Source organism: Pteropus alecto, unplaced genomic scaffold (genome assembly GCF_000325575.1).
Source record: "Pteropus alecto unplaced genomic scaffold, ASM32557v1 scaffold120, whole genome shotgun sequence".
Lineage (NCBI taxonomy): Eukaryota > Metazoa > Chordata > Mammalia > Chiroptera > Pteropodidae > Pteropus > Pteropus alecto.
In genome coordinates, this window is record NW_006430061.1 from 708,663 (window position 1) to 714,242 (window position 5,580).

Consider the following 5,580-nt stretch of genomic DNA (forward strand, 5'->3'; position numbering starts at 1 on the left):
GCTTCCAGGAGGGAGTGTTCACTAATGTCAAAAATTGCTTAGTGGTCCAGAAAGATGAGGACAGGGAGTCAACCTAACTTTGGCAAGATATAGGTCAATAGTGACTTGATTGGAAACATTTTAGAATATAGAGGGGCAAAAAGCCCAGTGGAATGAGAAAGTAGAGTCAGCAAGCATAGACAGTTTTTTTGATCTTTGCTATAATAGGAAGCAGAGAAATCAGATAGAAGCAGGAGGGAGTGTAAGGTCAAGGGAGAGTGGGAAGTTATGCATGTAGGGGAGTTAAATGTGGGAGAGGCTATGCAAGGAAGCTGTGAAAAGGAAAACCAGACACCTAAACTTTGATGTCTGCCCTCAGGGAGTTTATGATCTTGTCTGGGAGAAGTTGAGGATAGCAGTGGTAAAAAAAAATTAGCCTTTAGATTAAATAAAACAGTATCTTAATGCTGAGCACAATGCCTAGTGGTAAAAACTCAATAGATAGAAGAAAGTTATAATTATAAAACAATTCGAAAACTCTGAGATAGGAGATAATTAAGGATTAAATTGAATAATTAGATGTTAGGATATCAGAAAATGGAGAGATTACTGTTAGTGTGACCATACTTTCCAATAAAAAAATCAATATTCATCATAAGACAATGGGTTAAAAAAATCTGTTAATATATTCATATGAAAAAATTTGCAAAGCCCTACAGATTTAAAACACTTTAAACATCTGCTTAAACTATTGCTTTTATTGGAAATATTTGTATTCCATGTATCAGCAAACACCTTGCACCATTTCGAGGCCTCTGTGCCTGTGCTCATGCTTCTCTTTCTGCCTGAAGCACCATTCCCCACTTTTACCTGACAAGCTCCTACTCATTCTTTAGAACCACTTCCTCTGCGAAGCCTCCGTTTCCCAGCCCTCCCCTCCAGGGGGGCTGGGTGCTCATCTGTTGGGACTTGTTGCTCAATTTTACTATAGCTTTTAAAACAGTGTAATGACATTTTCTATTCGTGTACCTTTTATGGTTTTTATCCTGTTCTGAACGTCTTTGAGTTTTCTAGACTGTAAGCTTTTCAAAGGCAAGGTCAAATTGTATTCATCTTCGTTTCTCTAGTACCCAGCCCAACTCTGGTTGATCGCAATGTTTATGGAACCCAACTGAATCCTGTGTTAGGATTAGAAAATCCTAGTACATGTCCCTGCAGGACTGATGAACTTAAACACCCACCACAGCTTTGTAACAGGTTTATAACATGAGAAGTAATCAGGACCCCATTCTTCATCACACTCTCTGAGTCTTACAACTCCACATACTTCTTGAGCTGTTTTATATCACTTCCAGAAAAAAAAAAACTTGTTTTTTAAAAAAAAAAAAATTTTTTTTTTTTTTATCATTCAGTTTCTAATAAAAGTGTATTAGCATCCGGTGCAGTCTAAATATACTTGATGCCAAAATTCCTAAGCTCTTTTACATTTTTTTCTTTTTCAAGTTGAAAGTATTACATGGTCATGATAAAAAAAAAAAAAGTCAATCTGTACAAAAGGAGTATACAGTTCTAAGGTCGGCTCTCTCCTATTACTCACCCCCAGCCTCCTAGGTCCTCTTCATAGACATATCCACTATTATCAGTTTCTTGTGTATCCTTCCAGAGGTATCCTATGACAATATATTCCATTTTTTAAACATAAATACTAACAGTCTACAGATTATTTGGCAACTTGGCTTGTTTCTTTAACAGAATATACTGGAGATTATTCCATATTGGAGATTTTTTCCTTATCGGTGTATCTTTTTAACAGCTGCATATTTTTCCATTTCCCATTTTATGGCATAAGATTACATATTTAGCCCATTCCCTATTGATAGACATTTAGGTTGTTTTCACTCTTTTCCTACTATATGATTATTATGGATTAAATTACATTGCTCCCAAAATTCATGTGTTGAAGTCCTAATCTTTAGTATTTCAGTGTGTGGCCTTATTTGGAGATAGAGTTGTTATAATCAAGTTAAAATGAGGTCATTAGGTTGAGCCCTAATCCAATATGACTGGTGTCCTTATAAGAAGAAGAAATTGGACAGAGACACTTAAGAGGGAAAATGATAGGAAGACACGGGGAGAAAACAGCCAAGGAGAGAGGCCTAGAAAAGATACTTCCCTCACTGCTATCAGAAGAACCAATCCTGCTGACACCTCGATCTCAGACTTTTAGCTTCAAGTGCTGAGAGACAATAAATTTATTGTTTAAGCCACTCAATTTGTGGTACTTTGTTGTTGAAGCCCTACTAAACTAAGACAACAATGCTTCAGTTAATATCCTTGCGTATGTGGATATTTTTTTTTTCACAAAGATGTAAGTATATTGGTAGAATTCATAGAAGTAAATTTATTATCTTTCAACCAACATTTTTCCTCCTCAATGTTTCCTCAAGTAAATCAGTGATATGCCCTAAGTTCCCCTCTCCTGGTCATGGAATGGCCAACAACAGACCCCTGAACACATGAAGTTCTTTCATACTGCGATCTCTTTGCACATTTCCTTTTCTTTGCCTAGAATATCCTTCCTCCTGAGATGCTCCAATAAACTACAGTATAACCACTTCAAGTGCTGCCTCTTCTGTAAAACCTTCTGTGGAAGTCAGCCTCCAGGATGGCCCCAACGACTCCCATTTCCTAGTATTCAAGCCTTTGTATATTCCTCACCTTTGTGTATTCCCCTCCCTTTGAACATGGACTGGACTTATTGACTCATTTCTAATGAATTGGGTATGACGGAAGTAATGGGATATGACTTCTACGATTAGGTTTCAAGAAGACTATGGCTTCTGTCCAGGAGTGCTTTCTGTCATACACTCATGTTTTCTCTTGCTATTTTTTGGTCACTTATGCTGGAAGAAGCCAGCTTCCATGTTGTGAGGCAGCCCTGTGGAGAGGCCCATGTTTCAAGAGATCAAGACCTTCTAACAACCACATGAGTGAAAATTGAAGTGGATTTCTCCCCATTCAGTCTTTCAGATGAGACTGGCAGCATATAGAAATCTCATGAGAAACCTTTAGGCAAAAGTACCCACCAAAGCCATGCCTGGATTCCTGACTAAAGAAACTGTGAGATAGTATATTTTTGTTGCTTTAAGCTGCTAAGTTTGGGGGTAACTTGATATATAGCAACAGGACAAACCCATTCTCCCCTCTTCTTTCCCCTGAGCTTCCAAAATTACACCCATCTCTGTTAATGCTCTTACTACACTATATCAGAATTATTTCTAAGTCTCTTTCACCTACTTGACTATTTCCAAGCACGGGAACCCTTGGCATAGTCAGCTTTATATTTACTATGTCTTACACCAAATTCACTTCCCTACATTGTTGTAATAACCTCCAAACTGGGCTGCTCAGATCCTCTCTAGCTTCTGTCTATACCATTCTCTACCCACACCTAAGAAATCTTTTAAAAATGTAACTTAGATCATTTGAGAAATTAAAATCCTTCTCCTCATTCTTAGGATAAAGACCTAAATTCTTAATACAGTCTATTAGGCCTAGGGTGATCTGCCTGTCTCACCACTGCATCTAAAGCTACTTCCCCCTTGTTTCTAGTACAACGGCAACGTTGGCCTTTCAGTTCCTCAGTTGAAAAATGTCCCTTCCTCTCTCAGTGTCTTTGCACACACTGTTCCCTTTGCCTGGGATACTTTTCCCTTCATCCTCACTCAGTTTCTACTTATCCTTTGTATTTCAGCTCAATGTCACTTCCTCAGGGAATGCCTTTCTGCCTTCCATCCGAAATCTAATAACCCTGCAGCTTTCTCATACCATTATCACCATCGATATTAAATAATTGCTTAATTAAGTGTCTAATGTTTGTCTCCCTTGTTGGACTCTAAGCTTTATGAGGGCAAAGACACCTTGTCTTGTTCACTACTGTATTCTCAGCACAGAATATAGTGCCTGACATATTGAAAAAGGGAGCTCGATACTTTTCTCCCCGAGGCAAACATTTTCTATTCCTTCTACAAATGTCACATTAAATGTTCATCATCTATGCATTTAATGTTCTGAGTGTCATTTCTCTATGATTGTGTTATCTACCTTAGGTAATGATTTTCGAGAGGTGGAGACCACATCTTTTAAATTGCGTGGTAGAGGACCCAGTGGAGTTCTCCTACTGGTTGGGGATACAATATTGGAAAAGGAGAAAGGAATAGGTTCACTTATTCCTTTTTTAGCTACGTTATTGCTGTTAAAATCCCCTTGGCCTGTTGGGGAATCCCAGGCCTCCTTGCTTTAAGTAGCAGGTCCATGACTTTATTTGAGTTGTTCTTAAAAAAATCCTGAAGATGGTTAAGGAGTGATGATAGTTGTTCAGATCACCAGAACTGGAGTGATGAAGATGGGTGCTGCGAGGCATCCAGTGCGGTAATGCAACCAATCCCAGAGAAGCTGGTGGGAGCCCTAGGGAGAGTTCTCTTTTCTTTGTGAAGGGCAGGGAACCCTGGAATGTGTTTACCCTGAGAAAGGGGCCTGTGCATTGCGAAGCATTGCAGTTCCACTAGCGTCTAGTAGGCTCTCACTGGCCATTGCTTGGGTACTCTTAAGTGACTAAGAATCTTTGTGGGGTTGCCTGAGAAAAATTTCCTCTAGGGCATGAAGCAGTTCTATAGGGATACCTACCACATTTTGCTCAACTGGAGACATGCACATAAAGTCTTGTTTTCCCTAGAAGTTTGTTCAGACTCTAATGCTCTCAAAGGAAAACTTAAAGTTAATGTGGGAAATTGTGCCTCCAACACCAAGAAGCCCCACAACAGTCAGCCCCTCGTTAATACTAAGATGGCCAAAATGAGGATCTTTTGATACTTCTAAATTAATCTTTTGTGTGCACAATTATAAAAAGCTGACTATGTAATTAGGCAGAATGAAAGGAAAGCATTTATTTAATTGGTCTTTCAAAGCTTTAAAATGAGGATTTAGATAAATGGATCTACTTATGATGTCATTTAGATGTCAACCCAATTCTTTGAGGTATTAAAAATGGCTGTCCTTATTTTAAGACAGAAGGTCATTTGGAACTTGACTTATGAAGGATAGATATAAATTGTAAATCCCTTCAATCTTTGGATCCAACTGTTCTTTTATAAACACATGAGTTTTTCTCATGGCTAAAAGGTCTCTGTTTGTGTCTATCTTTGTATGTTGTAAATATTAAATAATTTTCCACATTTGGAAGGTTTTGTCAATTAATTTAAAGGCAAGTGTTTGTAAGGATTTGGTTATTCTAAAATTCTCAGAAATATAGAAACTAACTCAAAGCTTTTCAAGTTTACATGATCTAAGATTAATCCTTAACAAATAAAAGCCAGCTTAAATTTGTTGGTTTAAGTAAAACAGACATGTCTTTATTTTACCTGGGTTTACAAGAAAATAATCATTAATCAGTGAACGCAGGTTTTCCTACTTTGGGCTTATTTGTCAATGAAATGTCTTATATTTTTGTTGAGGAAGCATATGTTTCTAAAATTATGAAATGTATATGCCAGTAAGGGAGCCTATGTTTACAGAGGCTATAAAATGTCTTCATAAGTTTGA